Source organism: Rhinopithecus bieti, unplaced genomic scaffold (assembly GCF_001698545.2).
Source record: "Rhinopithecus bieti isolate Rb0 unplaced genomic scaffold, ASM169854v2 scaffold_2574, whole genome shotgun sequence".
NCBI lineage: Eukaryota > Metazoa > Chordata > Mammalia > Primates > Cercopithecidae > Rhinopithecus > Rhinopithecus bieti.
Genome location: NW_016804493.1, coordinates 264940 through 283464, shown reverse-complemented (window position 1 = coordinate 283464; position 18525 = coordinate 264940).

The following is an 18525-nucleotide window of genomic DNA, read 5'->3' as shown; positions in this document are numbered from 1 at the left end:
ACCAGGGCACCCTCTGATCCAAGACCAGCTCCTGGGACCTGGCTCTTCATCCTGGGTTGTCCTGCAGGCCTGTGATGGGGCGGGCTCTGTGCTCCAGGTGACATCTGGGTCGGTTTGGAGGCTGTTCCCTCCTGGCAGTTGCTGTCCTTCCCTCCTGCTGTATTGCAGGGTGGACCTGCAGGCCCCTGGGGGCTTCTCTCCCAGCAAACAGAGATTCCATCAGCACCAGGGGCCGATCCAGATTCTCGGGAATGATGATCAACACTTCCTGTGTAGGCCAAAGTCCAGGCATGGTGTACAATCCATTTAGGAGCAAAGAAAAACAGACCCCACCACCTCCTGCACATACACAGCATACCTTCCATGCCAACACCCTCCACAACCACCCTCTCTCTCTCTCTCTCTCCAGAACACACATGAAATGCAGGAACTCTGTGGGAGGCTGTCCTGAGTAGCAGGCAGGAGCATGGCCTGTCAGAGCCACACAGACAGGGTTTTAACCCTGCACTGCCCCCTCTAAGCTGAGTCACCCTGAACACATCACAACACCCGTGATTCCCTTTCCTTGGCTGTAAAATGGGGGTGAACACAGCTTGTCGTGACACTCGGGAGAAGTCAAGTGTGTAAAGCCTCCAGCACCCTGCCTGGCTGACCAGGCCCAGCCAAAGCTAGGTGGGTTGTGCCTGTTATACAACCTGCCATTTCTTCCCCAAAGCTCCCCTGAACTTGGGATCCATGCCCTGCCCTGTGATGCAGGCTGAGGACACAGGTAATCTAGCCCCAGCTCCTGTACTACACACCTGCTGTGGGGTGAGGGACTGGTAACCCGGGCACCCTCTGATCCAAGAGCACCAAGGAGAGATGATCTGCTGTGGGAGGGGCTGGGGAGGATCATGTGTTACAAGCACAGGCCTGACTGTGGCTCCTGGCTCTGCCCTTGCTGGCCGTGAGTTACTTCAGCTTTCTGAGTCCCCGTTTGCTCATCTGTGAAGTAGGATGAATGACAGCACCCACCTCTTTGTCTTGTTGTAAGGTTCAAACTAGGTAATGCACATCAAGCACTCAGCAGGCAGATAGTAAGAGTTATCCACTGGGTAGCCACTGTGATTAAAGAATAATTCAGTCACATAGTCAGTCAACAAACCTTCACTGAGCCAGCCTCTGCAGATGCTAGGGTGTAAGAGCTCAGGCTAAATGGCTCCAGCCCTCAGGGCCCCAAAGCCCCAAGAGTCTGGGGAAGAGACTGTAATTGAGGGGTGAGCAAAGTGGGCTGGGGGCCTGGGGTCAGGGGCAAGGGGATGGAGTCAGGGTGGCCCTCCCAGGGAAGGCCCCATGGGGAAGAGGAACATGGCCTGGCTAGACTGGAGGGGGACACTGAGGCAGAGGACAGTGTGGCCAAGGTCGGGGCGAGGAGAGCAACGTCTCTTCAGGAGACACACTCACAGGGGCCTTCAGGGTTTCTGGAAAAGCCCAGCTCTGTGGGATCCCAGGGGAGCTGCACGGGAAGGCTTTGCAGGGGTGAAGCTCAGTCCCACCCTCACACAGGGCTTCTTTGACAGCCGGAACGGAGTGCGAGCAGAGGGCGGCTTTGCCCTTCTTGATGAAGCCCTGTAGCCCTGCAGGCCTTCTCCCAGGAGGCTGTGGGCGTCTGAGAGGGGCTGGCCCCACCATCGAGTCCCCCGGCCCCTTACAGCACCCACCCATACCTCATGTGGTCCTGGGACTGCAGATGCTGGTGGACCAGGGCCCGCGAGGACACCATCTGCTCCTGCTGTCCCCCCAGAACCCGACCCAGGCCTGGTCCACAGACGCAGCAGAAGCCCAAGGCAGCAAGGGCCTGTACCAGAGGGGCGGGTGGCCCCGCAAGCCCGAGGCTGGGGTTCAGGTCCAGGCTCTAGGTAGGACATGTGTGCTTCTTGAAGGATGCTGCTCGCTGGTGAGTGGTGGGCCCCCAGAACCCATCCTCCCCCAGGCTAACCTCGACTTGCAGACAAGGAAACTGGGAAAAGAAGGCTGCTCCTGATGGGTGCTGACTCCCAGCAGTTCTGACTTCAGAGGCCTGCAGAGATGCCTGGCCCTGTGCTGAGGGCCTTCCTGCCCTCTCGCCACATCCATGTCTCCTGAGCACCTCCTGTGTGCTGGGGGCTGCCCTTGGTGCGTGTGTGCACTGGGGGCTTCACTCAGAGCTCTCCAGGCCTCGGGCCCATGGAAGGGTTGCAGCACATGTTGCAAAGGCCACAGCCCCACACCTCTGCCTGGGTACCTGGCTCCCCGCAAAGGCCTCACTGCTGGAGGCAGAACAGCTGTTCCTCGGAAGGAGCTTGCAAAGGGGCACTACTGGAAGGCACCATGATTAAGAAACATTCACAGCAGCAGCCCCAGACTCACCTGCCTGGGAGTATGGAAGCCTGGCCCTTGGCCTGCAGCTGAGCCCCTGCTGTAGTAGCAAGCACACAACCAGCCCTTATTGAGCACTTCTGAGGCCCTACGCACAGGGCACACACAGCTCCTGCTGGCCTAGCTGCTCACATGCCCTGTGAGTAGGCCGTGGCATCATTACTACTGAAGAAACAGGTACTGTGGGTGACGCTGGAGCCAGATCAAGGCCCAGCTCCACTATTTCATCCTTGGGTGACCACTGTCTTTGTTTTTTCATCCTTAAAATGGGGACCAGGCCAGTCCTCTGTTCTCTGGGATGTTGAGAGAAGCAGGTAAGGTCAAGGGCTTGGGATGGCCTGTGGCAGAGTTGAGGTCTTGTAAATGATCAGCACGAAGATCCTGATGCCAGGATTTGGCACCTGGGCTCCTCTTCAGGCACAGCTCTGCCTACCCTCGTGGCTGGTCCCATCAGGCTGCTTCCGTGGGACCCCCCCACTCCCTGGGGAGCTGGAGGCCTAGCCTCCTGTGATAGCCCCTGCCATGATGCTAGGCACAGACCAGGTGCTTACAAATGGCCACAGCATGTATTATGTTGGGCAGGAGGGAGAATTAGTGGATTTGGGGGTGCTTCTGTGTAAGCTTGACGCCTCCACTGCAAGGCCTCCCATCTCCCGAGGCCATCCATCCGTGTTGCTGCTGGGTCCCACCGCCCCCACCACGAGAGGGATTGTCCCATTTGGCAGGTCCCCTTCGGCTCTGCTCACTAAGGGCTGGAGGCTCAGGGAGGCCTCGGTCACTGGAGAGAGAACCAGAAGGACCTTGAAAGTCAGCTTCTCCAACTCTCCTGGCCTCAACCCCACTTTACAGATGGGGAAACTGAGGCCCAGAGGGGCAGGGCTGCCCGCAGTCCTGCTGTGTGTCAGAGGCAGATTCCCCGGCTGTGCTCGGGCCTCCGAGGGGCTGGGGGGCAGTGGGGTCTGGGCCAAGCAGGGCCTGTTGTCATCAATCCCGCCACCCTCGCCTGCCTTGCCCTCTGAGGCAGGGTCTTCCCCTCTCCCTACCAGAGAGGTCCTGGGTCCCGACAGGCTGGGGGAAGAGCAACACAAATATTTAGTCTGTGTGGAAGAGAGCAGAGCTCAGATCTTGGCCTGGTGGCCCTGTCTCAGGCCCTGTGCCAGGAGCCACATCACAGAGGACCATGAGGCCCCCAGTGTCCTAGGGCCCCCATCACAAATGATCTTTTGCACAGACCTGTTATGGTGCCAGAAATGCCACCATTTATAATTCCTTGGGGGTGAGACATCATATCTTCCTACTAGGCTCCCTTTTCCAATAATAATAATAACAATAATAGCAACACGTGCATGTTCAGGGGTGTACAGTTAACCCAGGACTTTCCCATCCCCCAGCCCTCATAACAGCTCGGTAAGGCAGGTACTGTTTTAGCTATTTTCGTTGGGAAACCAGGGCTCACAGGGGTGGTGGGACTTGCTCAGGGTCACAGAGAGCAGTAGGCGACTAGACTCAGGTCCAGGTCTGACTGTAGAGTCCTGGTCTCAGTCCTGGTCCCCCTAGGCAGTGGCAGCTGGAGGTGGTGGTGCCTTTGGGTTCTTGGAGGAGGGAGCCATCCTCAGCAGGCCTGCAAGGGACCCCTCCTGGGTTGGGGAAGGGACCAGTTGTATCCCAGGTTCCTCCCCTTTGCCTCTATAGCCAGACCCCTCCGCAGCCTCAAGCCTGGCGGAAGTTTGACACCACAGGGATCTGATTCCTACTGGGGGCCTCAGATTTAATCTCCTCTTCTCATCCCCCAGTCCTGAGCCCCTCTGGGTTCCTATCTCCATGAATGGGAAGTGCCATCATTCCCTACCCTCTTTAGCGTCCCGCCTCCCTACATGCAAATCCTCAGGCCCCACCCCAGACCTACCGAATTGGAAACTCTGGGGAGCAGGTTAGAGACTGAGCGGCACTGTTGGAGCACAGGCCCCAGCCTCGCCACCCTCCTTCCCAACACTGTTTGTGGCTCCCCACTACCTGCAAGATCAAGCATAGCTCCAGGCTGGCATATACAGCCCCTCTGGTCTGGCCATCAACCTGCTCTGGAGTCTCCCCTCCTAGCCTGCTCCTCTCTGCACCTAAGCGCCTTGCCCTCCTTCCCAGCCACCGCCCTGTAGCCCACACTCCCCACGTGGCCGTCTTCTTGCATGTCTCCATCCCTCCTGCCTGTCCCTGGGCAGCCTGGAAACATCGATGATCCTTCACCACCCTCTGTGGCAAATCCTCCCTGACTTCTCCAGGCAGAGGCCCCAAATTAGTACCCACAGCACCCTGGGCTCCCTCTGGGACAGCTCTAGTCACCCTGTGTGGTCCTGCTTGTTTCAGTTTCATACAAGGGCTGGCGCAGGGAAGACCTCAGTAAATGCTGAGATGAAAAGAACAAGAGAGTTTGGCTGCAGAGACAAGGGGCTGCATCTTCTAAACTGAGCCCAGCTGGTTTAGATCACCTCTGGGTCCTCCCACCACCGCCTCACTGTGGGTCTTCCTGCCCTGTGGGCCTCTGTTTCTCCATGTGGCCGGAGGGGACAGAGGCAGCCCCTTGTGGTAGCTCTGGGGCCCCTGGGTCAAGGTCACAGTGCCCTTCACTCCAGAGCTCTCATTCTGTCCACTTGCCTCTCCCACCACCACCCCAGGAATGGTGACTCCAGCACCTGCTTGGGTCCCTCAGGCCCCACCCCAGACCTACTAAATTGGAAACTCTGGGGAGCAGGCTGGAGACTGAGCAGCACTGCTAGAGCACAGGCCCCAGCCTCGCCACCCTCCTGCCCGACACCCTCTGTGGCTCTCCACTGCCTGCAGGATCAAGCCTAGCTCCAGGTGTCCCCTGCACCCCCAGCCCCATGGTCCATATTATGGGGTGGAAAATGAGGCTGGGGAAACAGCTGAATCTGCAGAGGGTCTAAGTCACCCCTCACTGGGCTGGCTGGGAGGAGGGGAGCCAGCTCCCCACCAGCATCTTGTGCTCACAGGGGCCGGGTCAACCTGGTGGGGATGCTGGGAAACAGATGCACTCCTGAGCCCCTCTGCACCTCTGTCTCCTTTCCTCTCACATGGCCACAGCCAAGCACACCTCATGGGTGAGGGGCAGATGAGACACCAGACGTGAAGTGACAGCAGGGCCGTCTGTCTTCTCCACCAGCACCCAAGACTGTGATCCACTCTGTGCCAGGGTGCTGGAGACAGCAGATGCCCTCCTAGCCAAGGGGTCTGTTCTCCCCAGCATTACCAGTGTTCCACCTGCTCCTTTCCACTCCGTCTGCAGAGAGGCTCAACACCCCCGACCCCCGGTGTGATCTGAGGGCTCTAGGAACCCCTCCTGCACCCAGGCTTGAGGGTCTCCTGCTTGGGACTCCACCCTCACAGCTGCTCCCACTGGAGTCAGGCTCTTGCCCAGAAGAACTGCAGGTTCCCTGAGAGACTCCTCAGAGCGCCTCCTTAGTGGACCCAGGCCCACCCTGCTCTTCCTAGCTGCCCCTGATCTGTGCACACAGCCAGGCCTGGCCCTGATCACTCCCTGTGAGGTCCCACTCTCCTCTAACCTCTCACCTGCGGTGTGGCCATCCGAATGGTCCACAGATGGGAGGGGCCAAGCCAGGAGGGTCAGGGAGATTCTTGAAGGGGCTCATCTCCTCTGGGATTTCAGTGGTCATCCGCCTGACCACATGACCTCTGTTATCCTTTCTAGTCTTGAAGATGAACTGCTGGGCTGGAGGGTTTGTGCCTAGTTTTTCCAAATCACTTGAGGTATGTGTGGCTGAACTACTGGATGAATAATGCATGGATAAACATGGATGGATGGGTGGATGAACACACTAATACATGGAAAAATTAATGCTTCCATGTATGGATGGATGGATGAGTGGATGGATAGATGAATGGTTGGATGGACAGACGGTTGGATGGATGGATGGATGGATGGATGGATGGATGGATGGATGGATGAATGGATGGATGGGTGGATGGACGGACGGACTGATGGATGGACGGACGGATGAATGAATGGAGGAATGGGTGGATGGATGGATGAGTGGATGGATGGACGGCTGGATAGATAGCTAGATGGATGAAAGGGTGAGTGAATGGGTGCATGAATAAATGAATGGATGAATGGGGGTGAGTAGATGGGAAGTAGATGGCAGATGGATGGATGGATGGATGAGTAGACGAGTGGATGGATGAATGGATGAACGGATGGATGTTATTTAAAAGCAGCCTGAAGTCCCCCTGGAAGTTTTCTTTGATCTCCCAGCTTGGTCCGAGCCTCCACCAAGCCTCCACCATCCCTGGCCTTTTTTGTTTCAGGGGGCTGAGCACAGACTGGGGCTCCCCAAGAATAGGACAGGGGTCTGGATCATCTGTGTCCCTGATACTCAATCCAGTACTTGTCCAGAGAGGCTTTCAGGGAATTTCTGGACAACGAATGAGAAATGAATGAATCAGTTCCAGTTAGGTAAGTGGTCCAGTCTGAAGGAGAGGGGCAGGAGGGTAAGCTCAGGAGAGGTCAGTGGAGGCCAGCTGTGATGCTGTTCCTGCTGGGGACAGGGATGGGGGTTGAGGAGGAAGGCACTGCAGTTAAAAGTGACCACTCCCAGTGCTTTTAGTGCACTTGCCTACACGTGCCAACCCCTTTACATGTACCAGTGTATTTAAGCCTCCCAGCAGATAGTATCTGCATCCCTGTTTTTCAGGTGGATGAGCTGCGGCACGCCAGTGAGATGTGGTAACTCTCCTAGGGTCGCACAGTGAGGAGATGGTGGGCTGAGGCTTGCATTCAGAGGTCTGAGTATGCCATGCTGTGTTGTCTGTTCAAACACCTGCTGAGGAATCGGACTGGATCCTGAGGGCAGTGGGGAGCCATGAAGGGCTTTGGAGCAGAGGATGGAAGTTATCCAAATCTCTATAAGGCTGCTACATGAACTTCCCATCCCAATGGAGAAAAGGCATCTTCAGAACAGCCACAAGCAGCTCCTCCAGGGAGGGAGTTGAGCCCCCGACACCTTGGTTCCAGAAAAGTGTTTGTCTTGCCCCTGCCTTTACCATACTTGGCCCCTCTCCACAGTTTACAGACTTCAGAGGATCTGCAGCTGAGGGTTTTCCAGCCCCACCAGTGCCTCCAGAGGCCCTTAAGAGCAGCAGCTGCTGCCCTGGGGCAGTTCGGCTCCAGGAGCCTCTAGCACAGATGCCCTTCGCCCAGCCCAAGGCTGCTTGTTCATCCCCCCCATCCCCTCACTTCCCCTCCTTCAGCCCTGGGCACCCCACTGTGGCTACCACTTTCCTCAGTCTTCAGGATAGACGGTCCTTAGTTTGAATCCGAGCAACTCCCCTCACTAGCTGTGTGGCCTTGTCCAGTGACTTCATATCTCTAAGTCCACATCTTGCTGATACATCCACAGTAACACAGGACCCATTGCCAAAGCATACAGTGTGATGGGCAAATGATGGTTCTAGAACAGCCCCTGACTCTCAGAGTCTCCTTCAGTGCCTTCCCCTCTTCCCTGTCTACCAGCTAAACCACTTGATAAATTAGAATTTAGCATCGGGGTGGCAGGCGGGGCTCTGGGGAAAGTTTCCTAAAGAACTTGCATGCCTTCTTCCGTCAGACAATGCAAAGTATTTGAGGCATCATTATTTCCTTTATTGCTGTGGTTTCCAGGAAATTCAGAGCTAAACTTCATCTTAATCACAGCCATCACACAGGTTACTGTGTGGTTGTTGAGCCACTTCCCATACCTTCTAGGAGTATTGTTTAAGACCGCTGTAGCATCCTTTCCTTTAAGTGACCCATAATTTTAAAAAAATTATGTGGGGAATACATTATAGTTTTCAGCCCTGCCCGCCATAGGCAGCTGTCTGCTGTCTAGCCCCAACCTGGCCCGTACCTCCTCGGGGCCGGCCCTGTCTCCTCTTCGCCAGCCCAGCCTCCACTTCCCTGTGTCCGCTCCGGCCACGCCTGTCCTCAGGCACTTGGCTATGCCCAGACTAGAGACCCTTCCCTGCACCTGGTAGATACCAAACCCCCATCCAGGTGTCACTCCTCCTGGACAATCCCTGGCTTTGCCACCCACACATTCCCCTTCTGAAGTCCCAATGCCTCTCCCTCCTTCTTGCCTATCTACATGTTTCTGGGACATCTACTTTGTTCTAGGCTCTGTTCTAGGGATTCCGCAGTAAAGAAATGAGATAAAATCCTCTGCCCCATGCAACTGACACTCTATTTGAGAAAATGATAACAAATAAGAAACACTTGGGACTTTTTTTTGTCTTTTTTAATCAAGTGGTGGCCAATATTAAGGAAAACTTAATAAAACAGTCTTAACAGGGTAGAGAGTACTGGTTGGAAGGATTCTAGTCTATTGCAGTGGTCCAGGAAGACCTCACAATGCAAATGGCGGCTCTTGCAAACCCCAGAGCCATGGGGGCCAGGGATGATGTCAGTGAGGGACCAGGGTCAGACTGAGGGAGCGTGGGAGCCACTGCAGGTTTGGGAGTAGGGGTGCAACCTGTTTTGTGCCAGGCTCTGGGCTGGGGGCTTGATGGCCAACTTCTCACTTGATCCTTCTGGCAAGTCTGTGATTTGGCTCTGGCTTTCAGACCCCGATTTCAGAGGCAGCAGAGGCCCAGAGAGGGAAGGAGCCTGCTGGAGGTCATGAAGCAGCTTGGCCCTTTCCCCCTCTCCCGATCTGTGGCAGGTTGGCAGCTGGCAAGGCTTATTTTCCTCAGCCTCTTCTCTCAGCGTCTGCCCATAAATCACTCTGACACACGATGAGGGGGGCACGGATGGATTCCACAACACCTCCGTGGGTGAGCGGTTCCCAGGCCCGTACTCTGGCGAGCCTGTGGTTCTTGGCTCTGAATGCTGGCTGCCCAGCAGCCCAGGGCCCCAAATGCCGGGCTCAGACACCAGGGGAGTCGTGTTTTCCCTGGGCCAAGAAGGGGTTCAGGAGAAAGGGGAGGACCCCCACCGCCGCTGCCACCCAGGCCAGAGGATCTGGCTACCAGATGAAGGGTTGGAAGAACACAAATCGGCTGCTCAAAGATCTGGGTGAGACCTGGGTCTGACCATGGGTGGGTACAGAGGGCATGCTGTGGCCAGAAGCTCTGGGGGAGGGAGGAGGCCCTGAAGGCTCTGGTGGTGCCAGAAGCATCTGGGATTGTTTTGGAGCTGGCACTGGAGCAGAGGCAGGCACAAGACAAGGGTGCTCGCCAGAAAGGGAAGATCCCCTTCAACCCCGACTGCCTTCTACTCTACCACCCCGGCTGGTAAGGCGCCAGCACAGGCACCACCAAATGCTTTCACCGGGAAGCGGGCTGGGGGCCTTTTGGCCTCGTGACTTTGCAGGGACCCCTGGAGAAATGGCTGTTCTCTGGACAAACCTCAGGGATTTGGGGAGTGCCTGTCCTGTGTGGGGCTCTGAGCTGTGTGGGGCAGCGTCACGACACGGCACCCTGGCCTCGAGGAGCCGCTGGTCTCGAGTGCAGCCCACTTCTCAGCCTGGCATTCAAGGTCTGGCCCCTCTCCTCCTCCTCCTCTTCCTCCTCCCACTGCCACCCCCACAGCTTGTTTTCCACACCTGCCTTGGGCATGGAAGCCACTCCCTTCGCTCAGGCCGACTCCTCTTCAGAATGGATTGAATACCCTGCCCCGGACTTGTCTGTGGGCACACACCCACACCACACTTCATTTCCAGGTCACGCCACACCGTGGGAGGCAGTGTGGGGTGGGGATTGGGGGTAGGGAGGAATCATAACTTCGGTGTCAGAGGGGCCTACTGACCATCTGGCCCTGCCACCTATATACATTCCTGGGTCTGTCCCTGTCTCGAAGCTTCTCTGAGCCAAGGCTGAGACAGGGACACTGGTTGCCACATCCTGTGCCTCCATTTAGGGCGATTATATGAGAATGCCTGTGAGGGTTCAGCACAGGACCCGGCACCACTGGCGGTCAGCGTAATGTCAGTGGGTCCAGCCTGAGTGTGCAGGCCCTGACAACCACTCCCTGCAGAACCTCCCGCCTGCCATCCCCACCGCCAGGGCAGGACACCTGAGGAGGGGCCCTCCCTGGGCACTGGGAGGGGTCAGGGTAGCCCACACACCTCTTTTCTGTTCAAGACCAGGGTGGATGGCAGCTCAGAGTCAGGGCTGCTCAGAGGAGGGGGTGAGGCGGTGCCAGGATGAGGGATGCCAGGCGGTTGGCCAGGACTCAGGAAGCTGAGGCCAAGAGCTTCCTGCTCCATCAGGCCCTTCCAGCGCTCTAGCATTTGGGGATGGTGGGATGATGTCTGCCCACCCCCCACAACCCGTCTCAGTCCTTTCCCTCCCAGAGCTGAGGACAATGAGACTGACTCCCAACATTCACCTGTTCCCTACACCCGCTCCTGCCCTGACTGGGTCCCCCAGCTTTTTTCTGTAGCTTGTTTCTTCATGCCCCCTGGCCTCTCAGCAAGGGGCACAGCAGGTTGCAGCCCAGGTGCCCCTCACCTGCAGAGCTGCCCTGTGGCCTCTCTGGGGCTGCAGAGGGGGCTCACTGTGTGGACTTGGACAAAGTGCAGCCCCTCCCTGGGCCTCATTTTCCTTTTGACCATTAGAAGGGTCGGCCTCACAGGGCTGTGGAGTACATCCACGGTGACCGAGGCTGGAGCGGATGAAGCTCTCAACCACTACTTGCTCAGTCAGAGCTATTGGTGCACTGGGGGTGCTGGCAGGAGCTGCTGGGGGCCAGAAGAAAGGATAGGGAATGGCAGGGTGCAGGGACAGGAGCAGAGGGGCCATGGGGGACCAGTGAGGATGGGGCTGGCAAGTGGCCAGCCTCACCACAGGCCGCAGGGCCCCCCGAATGGACCCCCCGGAGGCTGCTTGTCAAGGCCTCTTGCCTAATTACCAAATCGTTCCCAGATCCCCTCCTGTAGCCTGACCTCCTCCCGGCCTGAGCCTGGAAAGCACCAAGCCTTGCCCTGAGGTGTGGATGCTGGTTTGCAGGGCAGCAGGGTCCTGCCCAGAGCCTCTCTCACTCCCATATTCCTGGGAGGCCAAAGAGCACTCCAGCCCCACCCAGCTGCCCAGGCCCAGCAGAATCCTCCCCCGAGTCCTGTGTGGGGCACCTGCTGATTGAGGAGTCAGCCCTTAGTCGGGGACCTTGGCTGGGTCCCCCGGTTCCTGGTTTCTTTCTCTGTGGAATGGGGAATTCAACCTTGATCTCACAGGGTCATTGAGATGGCTTGGGCCGACTCTGGGGGAGCCTGTGACCCCTCTCCCTGCACCTTCAACCAGGCTCTGGGAGGTGGAGCGAGGCCTCACCCCCTCCACCCAACCTTGACATGAGGCTCTCTTTGCTCTCAGAAAATGCCCTGCATGGCTGCATCCTCCTGAGACACTTGCTGCCTGAAGCAGACGCACTCCCTGCCTCGGTGTCTGGCACTGGCGGAGGTCGGTGCGGAGAAGGCACGTTCGCGCCCCTACAGCCCCAGGGCTCTAAGCCTGCAGTGGAGGCTCTGCTCTGAAGGGCACTGCTCAGGGCCCATGAGGGGCTGGATGCAGTGGGCCAGGGACTTCCCAGGGTCCCAGTGTGAGTTGGCAGAGCTAGCACCTTCCCCTGACCCACTGGGTGCTGCCCTCACTTCCCAATGCGCTCTCATACACGCATGTGCACAACACACACACACACGAACCCTCAAGCCCGCGCACAAGCAGGATCCAGTGGGGTGACAGGAGCCCACATCTGCCAACAGGTGAAACCCCATCTTTACTAAAAATACAAAAATTAGCTGGGCATGGTGGCGGGCACCTGTAATCCCAGCTACTGGGGAGGCTGAGGCAGGAGAATCATTTGAACCTGGAAGGCGGAAGTTGCAGTGAGCCAAGATCATGCCATTGCACTCCAGCCTGGTCTCCCCATCTGTAAAATGGGTGGGCTGGACCCATTGCTCTTCAAGGGGGCCTTGCAGCCCTGGGGTGGGAGGGGAGGGTAGGGCAGGGGTTCCAGAAGGGAGGCCTTCAGCTCAGGTTTAACAAGCTGTCTGTTCAGTTGGAACTGATCAAAACCAGACTGGTGCTGAGTCGTGTCTCTGCTACACATGGACTGAAGCTGCCAAGAATTCATCCCTCACTGTTTCCAGTAAATAATTGGGCTCCCATGGGGATCCCAGGGCGGGCTGGATGTCTCACCTCCTCTCTTCACAGTGAACTTGACCAGGGGGGCCAGGAAGGAAGGAGCCCCCCCACCCATCCCCAGGCCTCCAGCTGTGCTCCCACCACATCAGCCTGTGGCAGATGGGCATTGGCTAACGGAGCTGCCCACCTGTCACATGGTCACAGTGGTGAGGGCTGCCAGCTGGACCCCACAGGGCCCACACACCTGGGAGTCTGGCCCTGTTATCTCCTTCATTCATGCGGTCAACAAACCTTTGAAGAGCTGTGATGGAGGCAGCCACCCTCCTTGGGCCCCTCGAAGCCTCTGAGGGGTCCTGGGGTGTCAGCACCTCTTCCTTTATTGTTCTTCCTGTTCATAAAAGAGAGGAGGCAGCACTTTGGGAGGCTGAGGTGGGCAGATCACCTGAGGTTGGGAGTTCGAGACCAGCCTGACCAACATGGAGAAACCCCATCTCTACTAAAAATACAAAATTAGCTAGGCATGGCGGCGCATGCCTGTAATCCCAGCTACTCGGGAGGCTGAGGCAGGAGAATGGCTTGAACCCAGGGGGCGGAGGATGCAGTGAGCGAGATCACACCATTGCACTCCAGTCCGGGCAAGAAGAGTGAAACTCCGCCTAAAAAAAGAGGAGGAAGTGCAGAACCGGGTTTTGACTAGTGAGGCTATGTTATCCATGCGGTGACATCCTCCTCCAGTTCCATGGGTTGCCTGTGACTTTGTGTATGCTGACCCTATGGGAGGTGCCCACAAAGCCAAGGGACTGTGCCTAGCAGAGGTGAGGGCTGGGCTGAAAGACCCCTGCACAAAATGCACACACACACAACTTTGTGTCAGGACCTGTCTAAAACAAATAGAGAGATTTCAACTCAATAGGGTGGGCTGGGTCTGGCAGTCCACATTTTTTTTTTTTAGAAGAGTCTTGTTCTGTCATCCAGGCTGGAGTGCAGTGGCCGGATCTCAGCTCACTGCAAGCTCCGCCTCCCGGGTTCACGTCATTCTCCTGCCTCAGCCTCCCGAGTAGCTGAGACTACAGGCGCCCGCCACCACACCCGGCTCATTTTCCTGTTTTCAGTAGAGACGGGGTTTCACCGTGTTAGCCAGGATGATCTCGATCTCCTGACCTTGTGATCCACCTGCCTTGGCCTCCCAAAGTGCTGGGATTACAGGCATGAGCCACCACGCCCTGCCTGGAGTCCGCATTTTAACAAGCGTTCCAGGCCAGGTAAGGTGGCTGGCTCACACCTGTAATCCCAACACTTTGGGAAGCCGAGGTGGGAGGATTGCTTGAGCCCGGGAGTTCCAGGCCAGCCTGGTCAATAGAGTGAGATCCAGACCCTATCTCTATAAAAAATAAATTAAAAACACACAAGTGTTCCAGGTGATTCTCCCTCCCTGCCTGTTAGGGGACTGAGATGATCCACCTGATTTTGGTAGGATGCTCACCCTGGTGTAGGGTTACAACCTTGGAGTTCCCTGGGCCTCTGAGTCACCCTTTTTGCTCCAAAACAAACTCTCTAAAAGCCACAGAAAATGTCAAGATGTGGTTGGCAATAGGCATGCATCGGCTGCCCTCTCACGCTAAGGACTGAGGGACTGGGTTCCATCCCCCAGAGGAGAGCTTGCATTTGAAAGGGCCCTGACTAGTGCGAGGAGCCTAACTGGCTGAGTTGTCAGAGGACAGGGCTGGCCTCCTGCAGGTCCCCTCCTGCATGAGTGTAAGGGACACTAGCAGCCCTTGTGAGCTGCAGGCCTGGGGGGCTCTATCCTGCTGCCAATCTTCCTGCAGTGATTCTCTATAGGTGGGGAGGCCAGGACGCGCCCCCCAACACGGGGGCACAGCCGAGTCCCCTTGCTCTCATTCACATTTTGTCACAGGATTGAATTTGCTTTGATTTTCAAATATTAAGAGAATATTAAAAGATGGCAAGAGGCTAGGAGTGGTGTTCACGCACGCTTGCAATCCCAGCACTTTCAGAGGCTGAGGCGGGTGGATTGCCTGAGCACAGGAGTTAGAGACCAGCCTGGGCAACATGGTGAAACCCTCTCTCTGCTAAAAATACAAAAATTAGCCTGGTATGGTGGCACCTGCCTGTGTTCCCAGCTACTCAGGAGGCTGAGGCACAAGAATTGCTTGAACTTGGGAGGCAGAGGTTGCAGTGAGCCAAGACAGTGCCACTGCACTCCAGCCCGACTCCATCTCAAAATAAAATAAAATAATACAATAAAATAAGGCATGAGATTTGTATGGCTACCGAAAGGGAGTATGGATTTTTAGAGTTGCTGAAGCTTTGTGAGGGTGGTGGCTGCCGGCTCCCTTGCCCTCCAGTCCTCATTCTGGGCTGCACATTTGAGTGTGGAGTTTGGGTTCTGAGATACTGGTTTTGCTTCCGAGCTCTAGTGGACTCAAACCAAGGACAAAGAGGTCCCAGACAGCCCTCGGGGACCCTGACAACATTTTCTGAATACATGGATGAACAAGAGCAGCAGAAGGATGAAGAGAGAGGGTGGGCAAGCATGGAGGGAGAACCCATTTCCACCCTCCGGGCCTGGCTCTGGCCGCAGCTCCACTTCCCAGGATCTTGTGTGTGTGTCCTCCTTGTGCGTGCATCCCCACCATGCGTGTGTCCCCACCGTGCGTGTGTCCTCCTTGCATGCATTCCCCGTGCATGTGTCCCCATGCGTGCGTTCCCCTGAGCCTGTGTCCCCCTGTGCATGTGTCACCCCTGTATGTGCATCCCCCTGTGCACGTGTCCTCCTTGTGCATGTGTACCCACTGTGCATGCGCCCCCCCGTGCGTGTGTCCTCCCTGTGCATGCGTCCCCCTGTGCGTGTGTCCCCCAGTACGTGTGACCCCCCCATGCATGTGTCCCCACCGTGTGTGGGTCCCCAGTGCGTGTATCATCCCTGTGCATGCGTCACCCATGCATGCATCCCCCCATGTGTGCATCCCTCTGTGCGTGTGTCCCCCCCATGCGTGTGTCCCCACCATGCGTGCGTCCCCCCGGTGCATGTGTCCTCCCTGTGCATGCGTCCCCCTGCGCATGTGTCCCCACCATGCGTGTGTCCCCACTGTGAGTGCATACCACAATGCGTGTCCTCCCTGTGCTGCATCCCCCTTGTGTGTGTGCCCTCCCTGTGCCTGTGTTCCTCCTGTGCGTGCATCCCCCCATGCGTGCGTCCCCCGTGCGTGCATCCCCCCATGCGTGTGTCCTCCGTGTGTGTGTGTCCCCTCGTGCGTGTGCCCTCCCTGTGGGAGGGTCCCCCTGTGCTTTTGTCCCCCCATGCATGTATCCCCACCGTGTGTGCGTCCTCCTATGCGTGCATCCCCCCGTGCGTGCGTCCCCCCGTGTGTGCGTCCCCCCGTGCATGCGTCCCCCTTGTGCGTGTGTCCTCCCTGTGTGTCAGTGCCTCCGTGCGTGTGTCTCCCCTGTACGTGTGTCCCCCTTATGCGTGTGTCCTCCCTGTGCGTGCATCCCCGCCATGCGTGCGTCTCCCCGTGCGTGTCCCCCTTGTATGTCTGTCCTCCCTGTGCATGTCCCCCTGTGTGTATGTCCCCCCTGTGCGTGCATCCCCCATGCGTGTGTCCCCCCCATGCATGCGTCCCCCAGTGTGTCCTCCCTGTGCGTGCGTCCCCGTGTGTGTCCCCACCGTGCGTGCTTCCCCCTGTGCGTGCGTCCCCGTGTGTGTCCCCACCGTGCATGCTTCCCCCTGTGCGTGCATCCCCCCATGCCTGTGTCCTTACTGTGCGTGTGTACCCCCGTGCGTGTGTCCCCACCATGCGTGCACCTCCCCGGTGCGTGCGTCCCGTGAGTGTGTCCTCCCTGTGCGTGCGTCCACCTGTGTGTGTGTCCCCACTGTGTGTGCATTCCCCCAGGCGTGCATCCCCCCGTGCCTGTGTCCCCCCGTGCGTGCGTCCCACCTGTGTGTGAGTCCCCAAGTGTGTGCATCCCCTTAGGTGTGTGTCCCCCTTGGGCATGCATCCCCCCGTGCGTGTGTCCTCCCGTGCATGTGCCCCCCTTTGCGTGTGTCCCCCGTGTGTGTGTCCCCCATGTGTGTGTCCCCCCGTGCATGTGTCCCCCTGTGTCCCCCTGTGTCCCCCTGTGCATGTGTCCCCCGTGTGTGTGTCCCCCCTGTGCATGTGTCCCCTGTGTCCCCCTGTGTGTGTGCCCTTCGTGTTTGTGTCCCCCTGTGCGTGTCCCCCCGTGCATGTGTCCCCTGTGCATGTGCCCCCAGTGTATGTGTCCCCTGTGCATGTGCCCCCCATGCGTGTGTCCCCCGTGTGTGTCCCCGTGTGTGTCCCCGTGTGTGTCCCCCTGTACGTGTGTCCCCCTCTGTGTGTGTCCCTCTGTGTGTGTCCCTCTGTGTGTGCCCCTCTGTGTGTCCCACTCTGTGTGTGTCCCTCTGTGTGTGTCCCCCTGGTGTGTGTCCCCCGTGCATGTGTCCTCGTGTGTGTCCCCCCATGCGTGTGTCCCCCGTGTGTGTCCCCGTGTGTGTCCCCCTGTGCATGTGTCCCCCTCTGTGTGTGTCCCTCTGTGTGTGTCCCCGTGTGTGTCCCCCTGTGCGTGTGTCCCCCTCTGTGTGTGTCCCCCTGGCGTGTGTCCCCCGTGCATGTGTCCTTGTGTGTGTTTCCCCCGTGCGTGTGTCCCCCCGTGCATGTGTCCCACCTGTGCATGTGTCCCCTCTGTGCCTGTGTTCCCATGTGTGTGCCCCCACCGTGTGTGTCTCCCCTATGTATGCGTCCCCCCCCCGTGCATGTCCCCTCATGTGTCTGCCCGTGCATGCATCCCCCACGTGCGTGTCCCCCCGTGTGTGTCCCCCCGTGTGTGCGGCTGCCCGTGCATGCGGTCAGACAAGACCCCAGCCTTCCCCAAACCTATACCACCCACGGCAGGTCTGCCCTAGAGAAGGTGGGGAGCGGGGAGCACCCCCACCGGGACCTTGGTGAGGGAGGCACTGGCATGCTGGGGCTGGAGACAAAGGCTCAATGCACATGGGTTCTGGCCAGGCAAGTGAGCTAGCTGGGCGCCAGCACCTCCGCCCAGAGTGCCCTCTGCTCTGGGGGAGCCCCGTACTCCTCCGGGAAGGCTGCACTGCCTGCCCCAAACCATCCTGCAGGGAGAGGGTGATTTCCGGTGGATGACTGGTGGCTGAAGTTGCCAGTGGACAGCTTGGCCTCCAAGGGGCCTCCCCATGATCTAACAGGCACGTGCCTGAGCCTGGGCTTCCAGTTTGTTATCCCTGTAGTTTGACAGATTAGCCTTCATGGAATAGCCCTGAGGGACTGTGGGAAGGAGAGGCACAGCCAGGCTTCCTTCCACTCCCAGGATAAGGGGACTCGTGAAACCTAAATCAGGAATCTCATTCCATGAAGAGGAGACCATAGTCCAGAGGGGCTAATAGCGAATCCCAGCAATAACAATCGCCAACACAGACGGGCCACTCTCAACAGTCCATCGGCCAGGCCACGCCCTCTGCAGTACGCCCCCATGAGCTTAGCCCCGTTATTACCCCACTCCACCCAGGAGGAAACCAAGGCCCAGAGAGGTGAAGGGATTTGCCCACAGCCACAGAACTTCTAAAGTGCAGTGTTTGGGTTTGAGTCAGGCCCTGTGACAGCCAGAGCCTAATCTGTTATGGCCTGTCACAGGCAAGACTCAACCCAGATGCACCTGACCCCAAAGGTCCCCAGATCCGCCTGCTCTACAGCCTCTGAAGGCCCATGTGGAGGCAGAGACTCCCAGGCTGCAGCAGCCTCTGTAGGGCAGAAAGCACTTCCCAGCAGACAGAAGGGACCCGGCAGGAGGTCATCTGGGATGGAGACTTCAGAGAAGAGCTGGAAACATGGAGGCTTCTCACCTTTGGAACCACAGGCCAGGGCAGCAGGCAAGTGAGTATCTCAGGCCATGGTACAAGGTGTCCCCACCCATGCCAGGTGATCCAGCTCC